Raw genomic sequence first — 26,130 nt, 5'->3', positions numbered from 1 at the left:
ATCCAAATCTTGTTTTCTTCTCCAACTCAAACCTTCTCCACCTTTTTTCTTCACTTAAGGGAAGTAAGGCCTATTATGTTTTGATAAACTCCTTGTTTCACTTCCCTGCTCCACTGCCCATTGCTTCTAGGTCCTCCAAGTGGGCCAGGGAAAAAAGAAAAATAAGAGAAAATGTGGCCAAGCCCATTGTATTAGACTGCTCCGCCGCTGTAATAAAGTATCCCAGACTGAGTGGCTTAAACAACAGAAATTTATTTTCTTATAGTTCTGGAGGCTGGGAAGTTCAAGATCAAGGTACTGGCTGGTTCATTTCCTGGCGGGAACTCCCTTCCTGGCTTGCAGAGGTCTGCCTTCTTGCTATGTCTTCACATGGCAGAGACAGAGCTCTGGTGTCCCTTGCTCTTCTTATAAGGGCAACAGCCCTATTGTTTTAGAGCCTCATCCTTATATGTCTCATTTAATCTTTATCACTCTCTTACAGGCCTATCTCCAAAGACAGTAACATTGGGAGTTAGGGCTTCAATGTATGTTTTGGGACACAAACATTCAGTCCACAGTACCAGTTTTCCTTACCTGGTGTTTTATCTGGTGGTTATAGTTCTACCTTGATTCTCTAATGACCTTTTTTATGGCAAGGCTTCTGTCATGGGCTAGAAATAGTGGGTTCATAGGAGGACCAGAAGGCACTTCCACCTTATTTAGTTCCCCTAATATATTAGTGAGGGCAAAGGTTAAGTAGTTCTAACAAGAGACCAAACATATAATAGCTTAAATCATGCATTCTCAATAGCAGTGAAAATTGGTTCTTGGGAGAGAGGGAAATGAAAAAAAGGTTTAAGTTATTAAAATGGTTTGTGGCCTTCAAAAGTTCCAAAAAAATCTCATTTCTTAGTATTTAATCTCTCTTGTTAGGAAGAAATTAAGTTAAATTAAATTAAAAATTTAGTTAAATTTATTTTTTCTTCTTAGAGGGGCAATAATAAAAAAGATGTTGAGCAACACTGGCTTAAATAAAAAAGACATTTATTATTCTCTCTCTGAACAGTCCATCTCTGCCTCATAAGGTCATTTAGGGACTCAAGTACCTTCCATCTTACTGTTCCACCATCACCTAGTATGTTACCCTCGTTTGCAGGATCAAAAAGCTGTCAGGAACATGTCAGTTTTTTAGACAGAGGAAAGAGGAAAGAGGGGAATCCAGCGCAAAGAATTTCATTTTGGCGTGTGAGGCTGAAGTTATACCCATTATTTCAACTAACTTTGTATCATGGTAATGTAGTCATGTGGTTACTTTTAGTGGAAAGAGGCTGGGAAATAACATTTGTAGCTTGGAAGCCATAAGTCTAGCAAAAGGGAGAGGAAATTCGTGGGAACCACTGGCAGCATGCCATCTCAACCCAAAAAATGTACTCTTTGGCTGACTGCTTATGACCTTCCTTCAGTTGCTGCCCTGCAGTGGTGCATCCCACATAACCCCTTTCTGCTGTGATTCCTCATCCTAAAGACAGTTATCTTGGCGAATATTCTTTCCAAGATCATCCTAGCCTATAATGCAAGGTGTCCACCCAAACAATGGGAACTCACATAACCTTGTTGCATTACAAAGTAGAAGGGTATGTTGATCTCATAACTGTATTCTCTTCTTGCTTTTCATGCATGGGCTACTTCAGAAAGACCAGTTTAAGGGGAACCTATGTTCATATCTAGAATCTCTTTGGTTATCTATTTTGCTTGCTGCAGAGGTAAGCTTAGGCACTTCTTTCAGGTGAGGACAATGATGTCTGATGGCAGTGAGATGCAAGACACCCCTCTTGCAAACATCTCCGAGGCACTTAGGGGATTCTTCATTTTAAGCTTACTCATTTGCTTGGAGGATAAAAAGCAACTCTATACTCACCTCTATGGGAATAGTCAGGGAAATGCCACAGTGCTTTTGAGTTTTTTTGCTTTAAGGAATTATTCCCTTTGATCAATTTCAAATATCTCATAAAAAGAAGGGTGGGGTTGGGGTGGGGCAATGTAGCCGATGCTGCTGTGGTACCCTGCATCTCGTCCTATTGATTCAGTTTTTATTTCAGCGTTGGCTCTGGTGGACAGTACTAAGCCCATGGATACCATTTTAACCTAAGCATCTGCAATGGATCTTCCCAATTGCCTCAGGACCTTCTCTAAAGCAACAGAAATCCCCTTGGTCCAGTTGTAGATTCAGTCCCAAAATGCTATGAGGTTAATGCTGCAAGAAATCCTCAACCAATGGGTAAGCCAGTGGATAAGTGCCCCAGACTCTCTTCTTTTGGGTGGACTATCCTAGAAGGTGTTCTGTGTGTTCCTCAGATGTCCCTGCAGAATAAAGCCCCTGTTACCCATGGTGACAGTCTCAATAATGTATTGTGAGTTGGCTTTGCCACCTTTTCTGCCTCATTTGCTTGTCCTTTTACTCCTGTCTTTTGTATAAATTATTAGTGAGCTACCTCAGTGCCAGTCCTTTTCTCAGATTTCCTTTTGCAGGAACTCAGACAAAGGTATGGTTTTGTTATCGTAGGTAAGACTTACAGCTATAGAGTTGGTAGCTCTCTTTAGAGCATAGAGATGCTTATTCATTTTTGTGAGTTTTGGGGACCTTAGGTGAAACTCTGAGTGAACAGAAATACAATAAAACCTTGGATTGTGAGTAATTTGTTCTGAGAATGTTCCACAAGAAGAACAGTAATTTCCAATAGATTTTAACTTGACAAACGAGTGATGTCTCGTAATATGAATAGTACGTGATGCCAAATGTTCTTTTCTCTCTCTTTTTCACTGGGGGATTGTAGGTGATCATCTCTCATGCTCAGATGTTTGGTCTCAGGCTGTGGCGTTTGGCAGAAATCAGTGATTTTCCAGAATGTTGAAAGGTGTCCACACTGGCATTAGTGTATTTTTTGTCACTTCAAAGCACCTATGGGCAGTCCTTTGCTTCTCCATACAAGAGTTAAGTTTAGGAATGCTTTGCTTCATTCTAGGTCAGGTTGCCTGCAGATATAGACCCTTTTCTCTGATGTCTTATTGCTAGTTACATTATTGCTAGTATATGACAAGTTTATCAATACTGTACTGTAGTCAACCTCCATGTGAGTGTATACAATGGCCCCATGTAGAAAAGGTTGAAAAGAAAGGCAGTAAGAAGGAAATGATTATGGTGGAAGTTAAGAAGGAATCATCCAAAAGTATGAATGAGATATGTGAGTGACTGAAATGGCAAGATTTTATAAGAAGTTTACATTGACCATTTGTACAATATTAAAGAGGAAAGAAGAAATTAGGGAGTTAGATGCAGCAAAAGAAGTCAAGAGAATATCAAAGCAATGGCCACATGTTCTGGAAGATGTAGAAAAGTTGTTTCTGGTTTGGATAAGCAAGAAACAACTGACAGGTGATACTATGAGTGAGAACTTTATCTGTGAGAAGGCAAAGGCCTTGTACACCACAAACCTTGTAAGTAAACTGCCAGGTACATTAACAGAAAATGAAGAATGCTTCAAGGCAAGCAGGGGATGGTTTGATAACTTTAAGCGGAGAAATGGCATCCATAGTGTTGTGAGGCACAGAGAAGCTGTGAGTTCAGACACTAAGGTAGCTGAGGCATTCACTACTGAGTTCCAGAAGCAAATGGTTTCCATGTGTTACCTGCTAGAGCAAGTTTTTAAATGTGATGAGAGGGGGCTTCTTTGTAAAAAGATGCCAAAGAGAACCTACATTACAGAGGGAGAGAATGCAATGCCCGGTCACAAGCCCCTTAAAGCCCCTGTTTGTGTATCAGTCCAAAAATCTAGGAGCCTTCAAGAAATGCAGGGTGCAGAGGATCCAGTTAAACATTATATGGAGGTCCAACAGCAAGGCTTGGGTCTCTTGTATCTTGTTTGTTGAGTGGATCAATGAGGTCTTCATCCTGTAGTGAAGAAATACCTTTTAGAAAAGTATCTGCCACTCAAAGCCTTGCTGATTATAGATAATGCTCCTGCTCATCCTCTAGGCTTTGAGGACGACTTACTGGATGAATTTAAGTTCATTAAGGTCAAGTTTCTTCCTCCCAACACCACTCCAATCCTCCAGCTCATAGATCGGCTGGTCAAGGTTTTCAAACCTTAAAAAGTTTTGCTCCAAAGCACTATTTCAGTGATACTTCGAGGTGACCAAAGGAACAAACTTTACCCCCTGAAAGTTTTGGAAAAATCATTTCCATGTTGTGAACTGCTCCAACATCATCGAGAAAGCCTGGGATGCAGTCACCAAGAGAGCCCTCAATTTTGCTTGAAGAAAGCTGTGGCCTAATTTTGTTCTTGGACATGCCTTAGAGGGGCTTGCTCATGAACAGGAGCTGCCAGTTGTTGATGAAATTGTGTTCTTGGGGAAGGCCATGGGACTGGAGGTGAATGAGGACAACATTCAAAAGCTGGTGGAGGAACATGGCCAGGAGCTGACCACTGATGAATTGGTGGACCTGCATCATGAGCAACAGCAAGAGGTTATAGAGGAGATCTCGTCTGCAGAGGAGGAGGAGAAAAGGTGGAGGAATCCCTCACTTCAAGTGAGATTAGGGAAATGTGGGAAACAGCGTAAAATTTTGTAGAAGAGCACCACCCGAATAAAGCTGTAGCAGTGTGAGTGATGAATCTGGTTAATGACAATGCAATGTCATATTTCCGCAAAATCCTCAAAAGGAGGCAACAGCAAGTGTCATTGGATAGGTTCCTTGTTAAAGTTGCAAGAAAAGAAAAGATTCCATTGAGCCAATAGATAGCAGTGATTCCGTTAGTGATAGTGAGAGTTATCCTACACAATAACCCTCTTCTCTCTTGTCTCCCTCACACCAGCCATGATGATTTTCAAAGGTAAGTGCAGGTTAATTTGTTTATTTTTCTTTATATTTTGTATTTTCTTTATTATTTTGTATTATATTACAGTATTGTAATAATTAAAAATTTTTTTAATGTTTATTTATTTTTGAGAGAGAGACAGCATGAGTGGGGGAGGAGCAGGAGAGAGGGAGACACAGAATCTGAAGCAGGCTCCAGGCTCTGAGCTGTTAGCACAGAACCTGACGTGGGGCTCGAACCCATGAACCATGAGATCATGACCTGAGCCAAAGTCAGATGCTTAACTGACTGAGCCACCCAGGAGCCCCTTGCAATCATTTTTATATGAATATTTTTGGGTTGTGGAACAAATCGTGTGAGTTTCCATTATTTCTTATGGGGAAATTGACTTTAATATCCAAGTGCTTTGGATTACAAGCATGTTTCTGGAATGAATTATGCTCATAAACCAAGGTTTTACCGTACTTTCACTTTTATCTTTTCATTCCTACAGTAGCAAATTTTCTTAAATTCATTTAGCTTCATATTAAAAATTAGTATTTAGTGAAACAAATCTTGTTTTCTTTTTACAAGAGGCATTTTCTGAGTGAATTATGAGCTAATGTCCTAAGATTGAGTTATATAAGGAACACCTAGATAATTGACCAGTATGTAAAATTTCAGGCAGTCTTCCTTGTAGCCTAACTATAAGCATTAGGCATGGTACCTAGGACTAATTAGTTTATGCAGGGATTGGCTTGTCAAGTATGAGGTGACGCCACATCACAATATCCTTATGTCTTAAATTTGAAGGCATTCATTTTGGACTTTTCCAGTTTTATGAGTTATATCCTTTGTGTTGATTATAGAAATTGTATAACAGAATTTTGTATCTCTATAATGAATATTGGAGAAGAAAATTAAGAGAGTATTAAATGTGCTTTGGGATTATCATAAATATAATAAATAATAATTATTCATGGTGTTTTACCTAGCAGTATTGGGTCTCTTTCTTAGTGATCATTGGGAAAGCTGGTAGAAGAAAAGCATAGATATATAGGACAAGTATTTGCTTTACTTTTTTTTTTTTTTTTAGTATTTGCTTTCTTTATGCATTTTTGTAGTTTAAAATAATTGGCACTTGACATGAAATAGAATACAGAAAACAAGTCTTCCTTTACTCGTCTCAAATCTTTTGTGGAAGGTCAAGATGTATCCTGCAATTTACTAAAAATGCTATTGTTATTGTGTTGTAGCAATATTTCTTCAGAAGTTGGAATGATAGCTGGCTTTAATATAGGAAGCTTGATAAAACTGTTATAAATCACCAGTGTTTTAGGGGAAAGACTAGATTTTGATTATTTATGATTTCTACAGTTTCTCAGATAATTGTGTAGGACTTTGAGTCTTTCTGTCACTATCTCCAGTGGTTTGAATTTGTTGGATTTGAAGGAAATTGGTAAGAGCACTTCCAGATTACTCAGAAAGTTTATTTCCAACCCTCTCATAAGAAATAAGCTCATGGTTGACTAGGGAGTAAAGTAAACTTTCCTGGAACATTGTTAAAACAAGCTACTGGGTCTCTTGGCTCAGTTCTTCTCTACTATGCACAGAAAGCAACTTATAATTTTCACAACTGCACGATTAAAGTTTCTTCTTCCAATGCTGTTTATTACCCAGTTTTAACATTTTGAGATTTTCTTTTACTCTTTTTCTAGCATAAAGGATAGTGTCAATTCATCATTAATTTATATTACTATTATAATGCAGCTGAAGTATACTTGGGAATCCTTTTGGGGCCTCCAAAAGAAATCTGAGGCATGGATTTTCTGTTCACCAAAATGATTCTTGGAAAGTAAGTATAGATAGAAACACATTTTGGAGAGAAAAGATTTTAAAGGACCATACTTTCTGCAGCCAAGAGCTACTACCTGATATTGAAAAAGCATCCCTTAACATCCTGCTGAGCTCTAGTAGACAGACCACCTGACCATGGGACATCAAATGAATATGAAACTAGAGTTGTCCATCATTTGGATAATTTCCAATCCACTTATAATATCGGGCAATATAATACATCTGTCACAGAGGAGGTACTCAACAATCAGACAGAAAATACAATAGGGTGATTCATTTTGTGAATTTCAGTCAGCCTCTCTCCTCAGCTATTTCAGTGCTCTGGCAGTGGTCCCATGAATGGAATGGTGGCAGTGATGGGGTCCATGATTGTATGCGACAATATGTAACCTATGCCACTAGTGAATGTCCAGTTTGTCTGTAGTGGAGACTGGCACTGAGCTCTCCATCTGTACCTTTCCTTGAGGTTGACCAATTAGCCACTGGAGAAGTCAGCATTTTGTTTTCACTGGAATTTATCTTCCTTATCTGAAGATCTCTGTAAGCAATGTCATCCAAGGACATACAGAATGCTGGATTTATTGGTATGGGATCCAATATAATATTGCTTCAGGCCTCTTTTGCACTGAAAGAGGTACAACAATGTGTACATAATCATAAGATGCATTAACCCAACCATATACAGTATCACTTAGAGCAGCTGGCCTAATAAAATAATGGAATGGTTTATCAAAACCTTAGAGTGCCAGGTCAAAAACAATTCCATACGGTGTTGGAAAAGCAATCTTTCATTCTGTTGTATCTCTGATATATGGTGCTCTGTCCAGGATCCAAGGGGCTGAAATAGGTTTTGAATTCTTAACCATTACTTACAGTGACAAACTTTCTGAATTTACCATTTGGGTCCCTACAATCTTAAATTCTCCTGGATCAGAAACCCTGGTTACTAGTGGCTGTTGCAATTTCATTGAACCTGAAGTATGATTACCATTTGTTCATTTTAGGGTAGTGATAAGGGTTCGGCTGAACCAGAATTTACAATTATCAGCTGGGTTTTTCACAGATGAAGACAGAAGGTGATCCTGATTAGCATGAGGATTTAGGATTGGCTTCTATAGTAGTAGCAAAAAGAAAGATTTTCTTTAGCAACTATAGGATTCACTGTAGTGTTTTTTTTTTCCTCCACACACAGTGATAATTGAATATGATCAATTGCAGTTACTATAGTTAAGTGTAAAGTAATTGTGGTCCTCACCTTCTTGAAGACACAGTGCTGGTTGAAGTGTTGCCTGTGTGTGAGGACATTAGCAATGGGTGGTGTGCAGCTGGCTCCATGTTGAAGCATTAGAGATTGTTCCACAAAGCCTTCTTGCAGAATCTTTTGTGGAGACTGTGGTCATACCAACTTTAAGATTCTGAGATAAACTGGACTTAATGTAGGGCCCAAGCAGTTATAAGGAATAAAGGGGCAGACTGTGTTGACCATTTTTTTTAAGTGCTGATTTTATACCCGTTCTGCCCAAGTGTTTGCTCCTATCATCGCTGAGGCAACTAGCTGCATGCAGGTGTAGTCTGACAGCTTTTCACCTCAATTATGCCATATATCTTTTATTTACCACCTTGAGACTTCCCTGGTGCTGCTATTTGGAATTCCTGCAGGAGTATAGTCAACCCATGCTGGCTCATAAATGAACTTGGAGTATGAAGGACTTAACATTGCTCAGGAGAGGCTTACCAATATCTCAGAACCTCCAGTAGGATTGGATCACAGTAGTACACTGTGGTAATCTACTCAATGATACATATTTAATATTGGTTATTCCTCTTTTCCTGTTTCACCATTTCCAGTGGCCTTGTTCCTATTCCTTGGGATCGCTTCCCAATGTAACCTATATATGCATGTAAGTCCTGATCTGTTAAGGTCAGATATGGCTTTTCTGTTTTCATTTTTTTTCCCTCTAAAATCATCGTGGTCAAGACAGGTTTTCTAAAACACGAAAGGAATCTTGTTATAGCATTATCTACAACTGTTTATTGACCTCCACTACCAAAACATCTCTTCATGACAAACATGACCCTCGGTGCAATACTTGGAGAGTTATCTCTAGAGCATAAATAAGACCCTCAGACATCAAAGAAAGTAGCAGGAGTGTTGACAAGCCATAATCTAGTGCTTTGTCTGTCTGCCTTGGAGGAAAGGAGAAGGCTTCCCTCACTAATTTTGGGAAGAGGAGAAGAAGCTATGAAAGGAAGTATAGATATGAGGAGGAGAATATTTTTCTTTGATTCAAAGAATACTTTTCATTATGTACATTAACTGTTCCAGAGAATCCCAATCAGTTTCATTCAGTTGACTCATTCATGTATCAGCAAACTTATACTGAGGAAAGAACTCACTAATTACTCTTTTTATCTCAGTGATATCCTATATTTAGGCAGGTTTTTTCATGTCTTAGGGAGGCTGGATTCAGTTAATCTTAGCTCATTCTGACTGGGGCTTATTAAGGAATGTGCATTAATATTGGCAGGCAGATAGAAGACTGAGACAAGAAAATACAGTCAGAAAAGTTCTCTTTGGGTTCTTCTAAAATATTAATGTATGCCTTCCGCTATTTGTCAGACACTGCTTTGACATACAAATTTGCAACAAAGCTACCTGAGTTTAATTACTCATCTCTGTTCCTTATTAGTTATGTGAGCTTGGGCAAGTTCCTTAGTCTCTCTAAAGCTTATTTTCATTTGTAAAATGGGGATGAAGGAATCCCTATTTCATAGCATTTTTTTGAAGATAAAATAAGATAACGTGATAAAAACTGATCCCAGTTTCCAGCTCATGAGAAGTACTCAGTAAATGATGATGTCCTTGTCTTCATCATATATTCCCATCCCACTAATTCATTATGCTAAACAACTGGTTAGAGGAGTATCTTTCCTCTCCAGTGAATTAAGCAGTTCCTTCATAATGAGTAGAATTTATGGTTCTTGAGCTTTTTAGACACAAGTCTTTAAAGGATTTGGGCACATTGTTCCTATGTTCACCATACACATTTCAATATGCTCAGGGAGAAGACTTAATAGACACTGAAAATATGTAGTAAAAAAGGTACAATGAACGTGGTAAGAAGCCACATACTTAAAGGTTAAATACAGCATGTATAAATGTTAAAATGTCTATCAATAGAAACTGGAAACTGCAGGGAAAGCATACAAGTGTCCTATCCTTTTGTATATATGTGATGAGGAGAGGAAGCTGAAATTCTTTCCCTTTCCTTCTCTTTTTCCCTTTTCAAATGTCAGTATCATAAGCATGAGTAAGGATGAATCCCTGGAAAAAGTGAGGAGTTATAGAAATTGGGAGGCGTGATATGAGGACATGATGGTGCATTGTAAAAAGTTTTGGTTAAAAGTCTCCTTCTTTCTTATGTTCTCATTGATTTTTGAGGGCTCTTTTTTCTTTTAGGAGATATTTCTAATGCTGCAGGGCTACCAATAAAAGTTAGGACTCAGAGGATGAGAAGGGTGCTGGATGCTTAGAACCTGCTATAGGGCTTAAGAAGTTCATGTAGGGAGACTAGTACAATTGACCAGATTGGAAGAAGAGGCAGGGTGGCAATTCAGACTGGGAATTGAGTTATGCATACAGTAGGAGACTGTTCTGGGTTGTAGCTCTCCAAAAAGCATAACAATGACTGATGGTGGGGGACAGCATGAGGAATCTCACTGCATACAACAGGCTCAAAAGGGACAAAAGCTTATGTTAACTAAAAACCTTATATTGTCACTATACCTAAAAGAGATAAATGGGTTGAAAAATAAAGGGATATATGACTAGCTGTATTTTTTTCTTGTAGAAAGGGGTTGCCTAATCAGCCAAATCTTTGGGACACAGGTGTGAGATAGGTTATTACTCAGGACACTTCTGTGCACTAATGAGATTGGTACTCTTGTACTCTGGCTTTGGGGAATGGCTGATGCATCTGGGGATGTGGGAATTAGTAATTCTTTGCTTTTTCCTCAGTTTAGAGCTACTTTCTGGGCGGAGGCTTTCTTTAGGCCAATGACAAGAAAACTTCAGTTTTTTCTAGTATTAATTGTATTTGATAAACCTCTTGCAAAACTTTTAATTTTGTTTGCTGATGAAATGAGAAATAGAGAAGTCATAAAAGTAAGGAAGAGTTTTGTCATTTGAGAATGGGCAGGCTTTCTCAGAACACAGCACTATTAGTGGACGGAAGTGTTAAGTTGGGAAGAAGGATGAAATTTGTTCTTTATGAAGGGGTTTTAAGAGATGTGTGACTAGTCATGATTTCAAGCCTGTGATTGTGAATATGATTTCAATGGTTTGGACAGGAAGTAAGTCTAAAAGCAGGCACAGCCTTTGATATGTTGAGAGATAAAATTGATGGGCCTATTTCAGATTCAGTAGGTGAACAATGATAAACTAAAAAGCCTTAAAAAGCCTCTTTTCTGTGAGGTTGAAACAATGGTTTATTGATTATCTACAGATTTCTGGAAAGGTATTCATTTTAATTCAAGATATCTCTGAATTCCTGGCCCAATACTTCCAGATTGGATATGGAACTGATTAAAATATTCACAGACTGCATCTTAGTTTTGGATTTAACATTCCAAGAATTATTATTATTATTTATTTTACTGGTTCAAATGTATAATTTTAGAACTGGAAAGAACATTTTGATTCATTTAATTTAAATATCTCCTTTTCAAAGTTGTAGAGACATGGTTATCAGAAAAACTATAATGTTATATGCTTATTAAAGTACCCATTGTTTACATGATCTTGAAATTTGAAATTTGAAATACATTTGAAAAAGTAACAGTTTTTTTGAAAACTGTTAAGCAAAAAACCTTTGTAAAGAAATGCTACTTGGTTTGTGTCTCTGCTATTTTGCTAGCATTATATAATTATGTCAGCAAAGGTAAATTTTGAGGCAAATTAGCTTGTATCAATTTTCATGTGGATGCCTGCGGTAGACTACTAACTAGTCTTCATACTTTATTTTTTGCCTCTCTAGAATCCATTTCTTACACAGAGGCCAGAGTATTCCTTAAAAAAAGTGTCTTCCTTGCCTTTAACATATAATCCAAACTCCTTACAGAGTCCTACAAATCCATGTACAAATCTATTACAAGCTAAATTATGTTTGCTTCCCATCTCCTTGTATATATGTTGAAGTCGCAACCCTGTACCTCAGAATGTGACTATATTTGGTGACAGGGCCTTTAAAGAGGTAATTCAGTTAACATGGCATCCTTAGAGTGGGCCCTAATCCAATATGGCTGGTGTCTTTATAAGAAGAGGAGATTAGGATAGAGAAATACGCAGAGGAAAGACCACATGAAGATGCAAGAAGACAACCTCTACAAGCCAGAGAGAGAGGCCTCAGAAGAAACAACCCTGCTACACCTTGATCTCAGACTTTCAGCCTCCAGAACTGAGAATATAAATTGTTGTTGTTGAAGCCATTCAGTCTGAGGTAATTTGTTATGGCAGCCCTAGCAAATGAATTCACATACGTATGCCTCTAACTTATCTTTATAATTCTCTTCTTATTAACCACTACTCTCTAAATGTATCATTTGTTTTCTCCGTTCAGCACAGTGAAGTTAATCCAGGTAAAGGGTCATCACCACATTGGTTGTTCTCTCTGCCTAGAGTCATTAGCACCATCATCTTTCATCAGTTGGGTTCTTCTTGTTTCTAAACAAATGTAGTCTCAGCTGAGAAGTCTTCCTTGGTCTCCCTAAAGTGGTTCCTTGAACAACCTTAGTCACTCTCACATCACCTTGTTCTGTTATAGCCTTTTGTATTGGGAATTATGTTGTTTATTAATTTGTTTGTTTTGTGGTCCATTTCTTTCTTCTGTCTATCCCAAGCTAGAATGTCAGCTCTAAGAAGCAAAATTTTGACTCTTTTTCTAGGATTATATCCAGTACTAGAATAATGGCTGGCACAGAGTAAGCCCTCAACTAAATATTTGTTGAATGAATACACAGATAAGAGAATAATGAGTTAGTTAAAAATAGTACTTATTTAGCTATTTCAAGGAAGTAGTCACAGAGAAGGTGGCAGTTGAAATGGAGGTAAGTAGTATTGGTTGGATTTTCATTGAAGTTTTGGAGTAGCAAAAAAGGTTGAAAAAGTGATTAGGGAAGTGTATAGTGGTTAGAGAATTTGGAATAAGTTCAGGTAACATAAAATTATAATTTGTGTTGAACCTAGATGGTATGGAGAAGTGAAAGGTAAAGGTGGGTCTATAGGACAAGGGTTATACCAGAGTTTACTTTACTCTGGAGACAAGGTAGGCCATTAAAAGATTTTGACAAGTAATGTCACCCAATGAATATAGTGCTTTTAAATGTTTTAAACTGATTGCAATGTGTAGGATGAACTGGATAGGGAAAACCTAATAGTCGCAAACCATTGGAAAGCAAATTACAATTGTTCAGATATTAGAAAGGAGGAAATGATTTATTCTGGTTACCACAGAGATGACCAGTGGAGGATAAATGTATGAATAGTTGGAGAGGAAGCAATGCTAATGCTTAAATTGACTAAATGAGATTTTGGAGGCAAAGTAGATTAGATGCCTTATATAAGATTTTGGAGTAGATATTTCTGAATTATTATAATAATAGTGACATCAATAAGGAAGGAAAGCCAGAAGAACCTTACTAGGGGGAGATACTGAATGTTAAATATTGATTGGACATTTGGTTAGAAATATTGAAAATCTGGTTTGAAATATGTATATTGGGTTTAGGAGAAAGGTTAGAGGTAGTAATATAGATTTTGGTGTCAGCTGTATAAAACTGGTATTTAAAGCCATGGAAGAAAAAATGTGAATAAAATTTCAAAAGGAGTGTAGAGTAGGGAGTGGATAGAACGAGGAAAAAATCTGGGATTGAAGGGATTTCCAGACTTAGAATATAGAGGAAGAAGGGAAGTGATAGAAGTTGGATAAAAGATGAATCAGGAAAATTTATATATATCTATATTCGTTATATACAGATAGATAAATGTAGATAAATGTAGATAGATAAATGTAGATAGCTGTCAGCACAGAACCCTATGTGGGGCTTAAACCCATGAACCATGAGATCATGACCTGAGCCGAAATCAAGAGTTGGATGCTCAGCCAACTGAGCCACCTAGGTACCCCTGAATCAGTAAAATTTATTATCAGCTATGTCCTACATAGCACCGACTATATAATATGGTGGAAAAAAGGGGGGAAATAATGGGGAGAAGAGGGCAGTTATTGAGAAAATCATAGGAACATGTTCTGTAGCTTATTTATTTGTTTATTGCTCCTTTATCTTTGACCACCACAATTTTAATGGTAATAGTAATATCCTGTGTCAGATCATATTTTTCAAAGATAGCAGCAGCAATAACTCTCATCTCTCAGACTCTTCCAGAACCTTCTCTCTCTCCCACCAAAAGGAAGTCTGAATACCCTTCTATTGAACCTGGTTTAGGTGGTGACTGGCTTGTATCAATACAAAGTGACAGAATTGTCATTGAATGGCTTCTGAAGCTAAGTCATAAAAAATGAGGCAGCTTCCATCTTTCTTCCTGGAATATTCACTCTTGAAGTCTTCGGCTGCTATCCAAGCAATCTGTCTGCCCTGAGGCTGTCATATTATGAAGAAATCTACACTAGCCCACATGGTGGGGCCATATGGAGAAGGCCTGAGACTACATGAACAGAGAAGTGCCTGGCTAGTCTCCAGCTGCTCCAGCCCCACCCTCTGTTTTCCAGCTCTAGCTATCTGATTGTACCTGCATAATGGATCCAAAGCCAGAACCATCCAGTCTAGTCATTTCCAAATTCCTAATGCATAACAACCATAAAAGATAACGGGATTTTTGTTGTTTTAAGCCAATAAATTTTGGGGTGATTTTTTTTTTCAACGTTTGTTTATTTTTTTTGGGACAGAGAGAGACAGAGCATGAACGGGGGAGGGGCAGAGAGAGAGGGAGACACAGAATCGGAAGCAGGCTCCATGCTCTGAGCCATCAGCCCAGAGCCTGACGCGGGGCTCGAACTCACGGACCGCGAGATCGTCACCTGGCTGAAGTCGGACGCTTAACTGACTGTGCCACCCAGACGCCCCTGGGGTGTTTTTTAAAATAAATATGTTTTAAAGTTTATTTATTTTGAAAGAGAGAGAGAACAAGCTGGGAAGGGGAAGAGAGAGAGGGAGACAGAGTATCCGAAGCAGGCTCTGTGCAGACAGTGGAGAGCCCGATGCAGGGCTTGAACTCCTGAACCATGAGATCATGACTGAGCCAAAGTCCAACACTCAACCGACTGAGCTATCCAGGTGCCCTGGGTGATTTTTTTTTCTTTCCATCTAGAAATCTTTGTTTTAAATACCTATTATGCTATGAATTCATAGGAAGTAGGCTCCGGCAGCTCAAGTTCCTTTTCATTAGTTCTCACAAAGTACTTTTCTGGGTGGAATCAGTTGACTCTTTAGTTGAACCCAGGTATCTTTCTTTTTGGCTTTCTTCTTTTTCTGACCGTTTTCCTTCACACATTTCAGGTAATTATCTTAGCTATAGTGTGTGATATTTTCTTTCTTTTTTAAAAATTATTTTTAATGTTTATTTTTTGAGAGAGAGAGAGAGAGAGCATGAGCAGAGGAGGGACAGAGAGAGAAGGAGACACAGAATCTGAAGCAGGCTCCAGGCTCTGAGCTGTCAGCACAGAGCCCGATGGGGGGCCTCGAACCCACAAACCACGAGATCGTGACCTGAGCTGAGGTCGGACGCTTAATCGACGGAGCCACCCAGGCATCCCGTGTGATATTTTCAATATGTACATTAATTCTCTTGGTGTAATATTTTCAGTATATACATTAATTCCGTTGGCAAGAATCTTGCCCTTAACCTGTTTATTTACAAGAATGCCAACAGCTTATTGGGGAACATGATAGATTCTTTCAATTTTGCTATGGTAACAGTTGTGAGACATTCTTTTTTGAACAGTGTCCATTCCCTTGATGTCTATGATATCACCTTTCTTGTAGAATCACATATATGTGGCTAAAGGAACAATTTCATGTACTTGGAAAGGTTTAGAGAATATATAGCAAAATGCTTCTTCTCTTTCCTTTCTGTTTGTCATTTTGACAAATTACTGGAAGATAGAGGTTCTGGCCAAAAGGTTGGGGTGATTTGTTTTTTCAACAGTACTAACTGATAAAATCACAAAAAAGAAACATTGTACATATTTTTGGCTTTATGTCTTCTGTTCCATGAGAAATCCGACACCCTCAATTTCTTCCCCTGAATTCTGATAGCACTTCTATAAATTACATCACATGGTTTCCCAAGAAGTCCTATCAGTGGCCCAAGTTGGCTGATATTTTCTTCCTCTCTTATTCTGACTCTGCAGAGCTTGAAGTTGAGGTAGTTGATAGGTTCATCTGAGAGGTGCTCATGTATGCCCATGTTATCCTACCTTCTCCAATCTAGATGTAGGATTTCTGGAGTAGAGTCCAATCTATTAGTTTTCATGCTCCAATAGTGCTCTCTATCCAAACTGGACTATAATCTTCTTTTAGAGGCTTCAAGATATGTGGCCATATACCTTTGGTGTCTTACAGATATTTTGGATGTTAACTTCTACTCCTTTATTATGATTCCCTCTTTCTAAGGGATAGATACAAATCTACAGAAACTGAACAGAACAGTCTGACTGATAATTACAATTGCCCCTCCCTATGATATCAATCTGTCATTCTCAAAACCAACTTGCTAGGTTTTATTTTCTTTATCTAGAACGTGAGGACTGTAACAACATTTGCCTCATGGGGTTGAGGATTAATTGTGGTAATGTTATCAAGTTCCTAATAGTCTGGAACGGACAGACACAATTGCTATCAGCAACTCTTAACTGTGTTGTTGAACTTTAAGCCCTGAAATATATTTTTAATAAAACTGTTTGATATAAATCTATACCTGAGTATACGCTAAGCTTACTTTCTTTAAAACATACAGATACACAGACATCTGAGGATCCATCTGTATTTCTCTATGTTTTGAGTCCTGCTGCTATTTTCAGCCTGTTCACATTCATGATTTAAAAACTCTATCCTTAAAGTCCTTTATCTCAAGACTGTTTATTGCTTCATTTGAAACTAATAGGGAGTAGCAAATGGACAAAAGACTTGCCTATATTCCTACAAGAAGTGATTATAATTATGTAGAGCAGAAGGTAAAATTATAATTTGTAAACGATACCAAATATTCATCATAGCCATAAACTTTAGTAGGCTTGCGAGATTCAGCAACAAATGCATGACTATTGAGGAGACAGTCATCATAATGCAGGAAAGTGCCTGGGTTTCATTAGATCCTAAGGGAAATATCACCAAGTTAGAATTGCGGGAATCAATAGAACTTACTCTTCATCTTATATGAACAAGTGATGCTGGAATGAGTCGGATTTATAACATCATAAATAGCAGCACTGGACTTTAGCTTCTTTTTTTTTCCTGGAGTTAAACTTCCCTGGTTAGAATTTATGGCAAAGAAAAAACAAAACAAAAAAAAAACTCATTGAAGGGGAATCAACTGGGGCCAACTGCTGTGCAAGGAAAATCAAGGGTTCGTATGTTTAGCCTTGCCATACTCACATATTTTAATAAATATTAGAGGAGTGATATTAGCAAGTGTTTACAATGACAATTCATTTTCATGGTTTTGGCTCATTGGCTGAGGCAACAAAATTAATAGCTTTATTTTATTTTATAGCACAAGCTAGCACTTTGTGTGTGATGTCTAAGCTGCTTAGATGATTGATGTATTCATTGCATCTTATGGCTTACAATAATAAGTGCATATATCATACCACAAGAACTGAAACAGATATGTCCTCTAATGCACTCATCTCTATTCTCATTATGATTTTTTATCCATATAAACTGTACATGATGTACATACTTGACTATTTGCCTGCAATCTTACATATTTCAATTCTAAATATTGCTGTTTGGAAGTCTACTGGGATGGGCTTTCGGCTTCATACTCTCTGAAATTGATCTGGTAAGAATAGTGTAATATTTCAATTCACCTCATTGCAAAAAAGCATTAGAAACATACTGGAAAGCCTTTTTGTGTTGAGGATAGTCTAGTTCTAGAGACATACTCAAGAGTGGTAATAGTCCTGGCATGTTTCAGAACTCTGGTGATTGTACATTTTTTATAAATGTAAATGGCATTCTCTACTAAGTTTTAAGCTAAGATACATCTCAGGGATGATGTTGAAGTATCTGATATTTGTTTTCTCATAATTCTCTAAAACTCTTTTACTTCCTGAACTCTTAAGTGATAAGCCTGAAACAAGGGAAAGTCAGGCTGCAAGGGAAGGGGGCTTGTGTCTGTTTCCATAGGAGGGCAGTATTGTACTGGAAAGCAAACAACTTGGAGGTATTTCCTGTACTCTGGCCTTGTAACGAAGCCATTTCTTGCAAGGGGAGGGATGGTATTTCAAATCACACTAATAAATCTATGGGTTAATAACATGCGAGTCAGAACAGCAAGCACCATAATCACCGTTGTTGATCCATTTGTCTCTTTTTGCACCGTGTATTGATTTTTTTCCGAGAATGTAACGAAGAAAGAACTTTATAAAATTCTCTTCTTAAATTCTGCTTGTTAATATATTCCTGTTGCCACTCATCTATTAGTAATTTCCTGACAGGTAACTATTGCTGTTATAATTTAACATAGCCTTGGAAAGCAGTTACTGTGTTTCTGGTGCAACTTCTTATTACTGATAATTGCCTGCATTATAAACTGCAAGTACTAGCTGGTTCCAGCCGAGATCAAAAGTGACCATTAACTCACCTATCTGCAAACTGAGGATTTCCGGGACTCTTATGGCAATCTCCTTTCTTTCTTACTTCTTAAAAGGCTCACCTTTCTTCTGTCAGGTTTGCAGGTATCAGCTTGCATGCATTTAATACTTACCTTATCTTGTGGGACCTTTACTGCGGATGAAGAAGCATCTTTATTAATTCAGAAGTATGGGAGTAGAGGGAATTATTTGTGCATTCTGATTAAGAAATAAACTAAGCAGACAATTATGTTGCATATAGAGTGTTTTAGAGATGGACAGCTTCTCATTAAAATGAATTTTAGAATAATTTCATGTGCTGACATGGAATCCATTGAATTGCAATTCTGATTATTTTCACTTAGACGATCCAACACCTCTTCACTCCTGGAAAAGGAAGTAGATTACAAGTTGGTGTTCTCAGCAACTGATGATTATTTCTTGTTTCTAATCCTGCTTCACTTTTTTTCTTTCCTTTACAAAAGCAAGGCTAGAATTTGCAGAATGTTGAGGTGGAGAAAGGCTGAGCATTCAGAGTTTTATTCCTTGAGGATCCCCCAGGGGTGAGGGGACGACCTGAGAAACAGGGCAGGGTGGAAAATGGTCACAAACAAGGGTGAAAGGACATTAACATTTGAATGAAACCAGGACTTCAGAAAAAGTTAATATACTGAAGTCAGGTGAGTGGGGATAAAGGAAATTGATATTAAAATATGAACGGCCTTTAAAATGGGACTTTGTCAATTTTTTGTGTTGCTGATTATATAAAAGTCACTTTTGGTTCAGTTGAATATGCTGTTGGGTTTTGTTGTTACCAAACGTGAGTTTGGATCTGAGTTTGGGAGTAGGGGCTGGGATGGTGGATGGATCTGATTGTACACAAGAAAAAGAACAGTAATTCCGGGGAGGAATCTGGTAGAGTGGAGGTGAGTAGGAACAGGAAAGGCAGCAAGACAGCAAAGCAGCACCTGGGAGATGCCTTAATACATGGAAAATCTCCAGTGGGAGGGTTTCAGAGTGCTCGTTCAGGAGGGAGGGCTAATCATTTTTTGTGTTTCTCTGCGGCTCATTCTCTCTATTCTTTCATTGATGTCCGTTATGCATACAGCTGTGTGTGTGTGTGTTGGGGGAGGGTATTTCATTCTTGAGTTGATGTAGTGAATGAGTTCAGACTCAGGATGAGAAGAAGATTCATGAATGCAACGAACTGAATGGACTCCTGTCATCTCTCATCTCATCTCCAAGGGCCCATTTATCTTTCCAAAAAGTCATTTGTTTTTCTATAAGTGCCTTTCTCCCTTACTCTCCCCCTATTAAGATGGTATATAAGCCCCAAATTCTAACCACCATTTTAGGTTGCATTTTTCTGTGGACTCCTTGTATATATGATTCCGTTTATCTTTTCTCTTACAAATCTGACTTTTGTCAATACAATTCCCAAGCTCTTCTCCCATCACTGAATCGTGGAGAGTAGACTTTTTCTTCTAGACAGAGCCTTGACTAAGTAAATGACCTCAAATGGTATGAGTGGATGGAGAGATACATTTTGGCAAATTACTGCCAGATATACCCACTGCTGTATGGAATTGTAATTCAGCTCAGGTATGCAAGGAAAATAACGTCCCCTTCTTTCAGATACACATTCACCTCACTGTGGGTGATGGCACATGAAATTGTTCCCATCTTTCCCAATGTAGGTAATGTAGATACGATTCTGATCTGTTAAGGATTTTAATATTCTTAAAAAAAAATCACCTCACAGAATTTCCATTCCAAATATTTGTGTTAAGTTTTTATTGAATACATTTGTTTTTTCTTCCAACTGTAAAGCTTTTGATCTGCCCTCAACCGAATATGTGAGGCATCTTACTGTATGCTTCCAAAAGAGGAATACAAATATAACTAAATGTATATGCACATGTTGATGTCTTGTATATGTGACTTTTAAATTATTCTCATGTGTTCTATCTCTTCTAATTAACATATAATCATTTATAAGGCACCTATTACATGCCAGACACCATTCTAGTTTCAGGGCCACCACAGAATCACTATGCCCAAGGGACATGTAAGAGGTTTTAAGAGGTGGAGTACCTTTGTAGTTGAATGCTTCTCTTTTATTTTTTGGTGACATCTAGAGTCTGCTAGCCATACAGGGATGCTTAGCTATTATTGAATGACCAGATGATCATATTTTTATCCTCCTTTTAGAACCCATTCCTTTCTTACCCCCAATTGGTTTTTCATCTGTTCTCCTTGTCTATAAACCTCTTGAGCTGATAAAGAAAAGGTAGAATGCCTTAATATGCCATTTACCTAATATATTATAAAATATGGTTCGATTTTTCCCTATTTCTCTTCTTACCACTATCTTCTTATAAAGTAGCACATCCCTTATTGGATTGTCATTATTTTTTTCTGTGTTGTATCTGGTTCTGGACACTCTGAACTGCTTATTAGCCTAGACCCACAGTTCCTAAACTGTGGCACCACAGTGAATTCATAGGGGCACTTAAGGGCATTTTAAATTTTTGAGGAAAACACATGACATTTGTCAGAAACTGTGTGAACTACCAGCTCAAGGTATTTCACAATTTTAATAATAGATCAAGTTACATTTCTTTCGATGATGTTATGTCTTTGTGAAGCTGGGTTTTCTGCAACTGCAGTTATAAGAACAGACGCCACATAAATATCAGTGTGAAACAAAAAATGGGGGCGGTGGTGTCCAAGGTTTGATTCCAAGACTTGAGAATTGTTTGAAGTCGTTAAGTTTGAGAAGGTTTGAGGAGTAGTGCAGGACCCAAAAGACCTATACACCCTATAAGTAAGTAATTGTGTTTATTTAAAAATGAAATAGATATTTTTTTCTAATTCATACATATTGATTTTTAAAACTAAGAATCTGTTGTAGATGTGAATATTTTTTAGGTTATTTGGACCTAATTATTTAATATATTTTTTTTAAGTTTATTTATTTTTGAGACAGAGAGAGACAGAGCATGAACGGAGGAGGGGCAGAGAGAGAGGGAGACACAGAATCCTAAGCAGGCTCCAGGCTCTGAGCCATCAGCCAGAGCCCGACGCGGGGCTCGAACTCACTGACTGCGAGATGGTGACCTGAGCTGAAGTCGGACGCTTAACGGACTGAGCCAACCAGGCACGCCTGGACCTAATTATTTAATGAAGGGACCTGTTCAATTAATTTTGGCTTAGGAACACTATGAAAAAAAATTATCCAGACATGAAGGCTGCCGTGAAGTCACGAACAGAAAATGACCTTGATTCTGACTGCATCTTATGTGCCTAGCAAAGGTCTGACTCATGGGGAGGGCTCATATGCATTACTGAAGAAAATGCACTGCACTTACTTTTGAGGATAAATGAGTGTTTCTTTGAAGATAGTAATGTCTTTTTAATGATTTTTTGTGTTTACAAAACTTCTCAACATAAATAAGTTTAGAAATTTCTTACACGTATGCATGTATAAAGATTCACAGTTTTAAACAGAAGACCCCTGATATGCAATGATTATAGTTTTGTATAGTAGAAAATATAACATTTTTATAACATTTTTGACTCAAGAAGAGTACAATGAAACTAAATGGAAGGCCTTAGAAGTGCACAATTAAGTTGACAATATTTTTATTATTTTTATTTTACCTAATTTTCTTATTTTGAGAGAGAGAGAGCACACAAGAGGGGGAGAAGGGTAGAGGGAGGGAGGGAGGGAGGGAGGGAGGGAGAGAGAGAGAGAGAGAGAGAGAGAATATCTTAAGCAGGCTCCATGCTTAGGGGCTGAGAGATCATGACCTGAGCCGATATCAAGAGTCAGAGGCTCAGCTGACTGAGTCACTCAGGTGTCCCTTAACTTGACAATATTAACTATTGTCTTAAAATTTAGAAAACGTAAGTTCTCAGTGAATTGATTTATGAAAGTATCATATATTACCAGATAGATCAGAAAAAAAATTGAATACTGAATACAATTTAGCTATTGCTAACATCTCTGTTAGAACAAAAATGCCCATTTTTGGTAGGTTTATTTTTATAATTTCCTCTTCTTGAGTTGTAATGATACTTATTAAATATTTTCTTTCACTAACTAAACTTGTATATTTTAGTATATTTATTTTTCCAAAATTGATACCATTTTGCTTATTATTTGAGCAAATGTATTAATTCACTTAGCCATTCAACAAATATTTATTGACTACCTGCTATTGGCAGAGTCTGTTTGGTTTATACTGAAGGTCATGGAAGAAAATTGTTTATTTGGGAATACTTTTATTCCAAGAGTCTCTAAGAATTTAATTGGTTTTAACTAAAAGGAAGACGTTTAAGCACTAATAGGGACTGCTGGAGAAACTCCCTGATGAGTTTTAATTATGAGATTCTGAATTATTGTTACTGAAAGTATAGTCCATTTAGAGGGAACTACCAAAATTCCTTCTGGTTCTATGACTTTATATTCAATCCTCTGGAATAATAGTCTCCTTGTCTGGACTTCCCTATTCATCTGATGCTTTTTCTATTTTCTAAAGTTTTTTTCCGCTGTTATTATAGTCTTCAATGATTTGCTGAACCCAAAAGCAAAGGACTAAATGTTAATTTTAGGAAGTCTTGGGGCCAGTTTTAAGCAGATGGAAACATCTCTATGGTAGCCATATGGACCTGACTTCTTTTATATATGATTTTGCAGAAATTATTTGCTCTCCTGGGTCTTAACCGTATTTTTTTATAGTTTATTTTTTTTCTGTTTTGCAATCACTTTCAGTAATAAGTTTTTGTTACATATGTTATTGTTTGACTACCAGCTGATAGCCTTGGTAATGAAAAACAGAAATAATAGCTCAGTGTTCAGCTTATGTTTCTATGGGCAGGAAAGTGATTTGTTCATTTATGGTTGGTTTGCATAAGTTAGCACTTGAAGGTATTGAATGAGTCCTCTGCTATCAACTTGAAAAATATATTTAAATTAAATCTAGTGGTAAAGTTAAACATAATAAGTTTCCAGATACGAATGGTTTTAATTTTGCCAGAATGTGTACAAACAGTTTTACTTGACAATAGAAATATTAAGTAAGACAATTTCATAATTTAACACAAATTTTTCCTGTTTTAAATATTGTTTTCCTTCAGTCATAATATATATACAAAATCAGGGTGCCCTCTAGTAAGCCCTAACTGGCTTTTTCCCCCCTTAAAATGAAAAAAATTTATTTTCCCTCTTGCTATGTTGGATAACATAAATGAAATATCAAGGGCTGTAATGTACCAAAAAATTATGTTCAGTAAAAACTGACTCCCAGAAAATAATATATGGAAACATGACATATAACATTATTCTTAAAATATATTTGGTTCTTAGTATATAGTTTGAATTGGCTTTGTTTGAAAATATATAGAAATGTGAAAGAATCTGTAGTGCATATATCATTGAAATTCACAGATCCTACATTATCCAAGCAAAATGATTTTCCCACTAGCATTATTTTCTTTGTTAAAAAAATGCTTACATAAACAATTTAAAAACTTGGCTATTTTCTGGTTGGAAATATAAATTAAGGAAGCTATACAAGTTTCCATTGTTTCACAGATGAGTAACAACTTCTATAAATTATCTAGACATTTCCCACCTCTATTTCCCACCTGTAATTGATGCATGAATGGTCAATTAATTTACAACAAAGAGGCCAAGAATATAGGATGGGGAAAGGACAGTCTCTTCAGTAAATGGTGTTGGGAAAATTGGACAACCACATGCAAAAGAATGAAATTGGACCATGTACCTTACACCATAACACAAATATTAACTCAAAATGGATTAAGACTTGAATGTAAGACCTGAAGTCATAAAACTCCTGGAAGAAAACAAAAGCAATAAACTCCTTGACATAGGTCCTGGTGATAATTTTTGAATCACCAAAAAGCAAAAGCAGTAAAAAACAAAAATAAACAAGTGGGATTACATCAAATTAAAAATCTTCTGTACACCAAAGAAAACCATCAGCAAAATGAAAAGACAATATACCGAATGGGAGGAAATATTTGCATATCATATATCTGATAAGGGACTAATATCGAAAATATATTAAAAACTCCTACAACTCAATTACAAAAAAACAAAACTCTGATTTAAAAATGGGCAGAAGATCTACATAGACATTTTCCCAAAGAAGACATGTACCAACAGGTACATGAAAAAATGTTCAATGTCATTAATCATTAGAGAAATGCAAATCAAAACCACAATGAGATTCTACCTCACACTTATTAGAATGGCTATGATTGAAAAGATAAGAAATAATAAGTGTTGGCAAGGATGTCGAGCAAAGGAAACCCTTGTGCACTGTTGGTGAAAATGCCAAATGGTGCAGTCACTATGGAAAACAGTACAGTTTCATCAAAAAATTAAAAATAGAACTACCATATGATCCAGCAATTCCATTTCTTAGTATTTATCTGAGGAAAAGGAAAACACTTACTTGAAAAAATGTATGTACCCCATGTTAATTGCAGCATTATTTATAATAGCCAAGACGTGAAAGCAACGTCAAAATGCCCATTGGTGAGTGAATGGATGAATTGTGGTATAGATATAATGGAACATTACTCAGACATAAAAAAGAAAGTAATCTTGCCAATTGTGAGAACATGGATGGACCTCAAGGACATTATGTTAAGTGAAATAGGTTAGGCAGAGAAAGACAAATGGCATATGATCTTTCTTTTTTAGATTTTCTTATGTGAGGGGGAAAAAAAGCTTACAGCTACAGGGAGCAAATTATTTGTTGCCAGAGGTGGGGGTGGGCTGAGAGAAAAATGGGTGAGCTGTTTTTTTCTTAGTTTAAACAAATTGAATAAAAATAGTTAATATAAACAAAAGAATGAAAAAAACTTGGCAGTTTTCTGGTTGGAAACATAAATTAGTGTTAAACAGCAAGTTTTAATTGATACATAGATGAGAAACAACTTTTACAAGTTATTTAGACATTTTTCTCACCTCTTTTTAAGACTGGCCTAAACTGATTTAGACAGATATCTTTCATATAAGTCTATGCAGAAAGGAGACTTTGCACTCTAATTCAATGATACGCCATAATGCATAAAGGTTGGTGCTAGGCAAGTTACTGAGAAATGTACATTTGGCCAAAGCCTCCTTTCATTTCCTGTTTGTCTCTTCTAGAACCCCTGCACTTTGCCTTCTAGTTTCCTGGTGCTTGAATGGAGGCAGGAAACAATACTGGGGAGAAATATGAATAGCCAGATCCAATTCCTGGCTAAATCTCTCACTGTGCAACTTTTTTCATTCCATCTCACACCTTTGCACCTTTTGACCTGCACCACAGAAGAGTAGTCATGTTAATAATATGTGCCAGTTAGTGTTGAGATAAAGGTGCTTGAAGATACTTTGCCCTCTAGTGGGCCTCAGGGGTCTTTGAATAGGCTAAAATTATACCACCTTAACTTCCCTCCCTTCTGCACCCAAAACTCTATCGAAATTGCCAACCTTACTCAGTCACCTATTGGGGAAATATTTTCTGTCCTGGTTACTTTGCCTT

The sequence above is a fragment of the Lynx canadensis genome, chromosome B1 (assembly GCF_007474595.2).
Source record: "Lynx canadensis isolate LIC74 chromosome B1, mLynCan4.pri.v2, whole genome shotgun sequence".
Taxonomy (NCBI): domain Eukaryota; kingdom Metazoa; phylum Chordata; class Mammalia; order Carnivora; family Felidae; genus Lynx; species Lynx canadensis.
Note: the sequence above shows the minus strand (reverse complement) of the source record.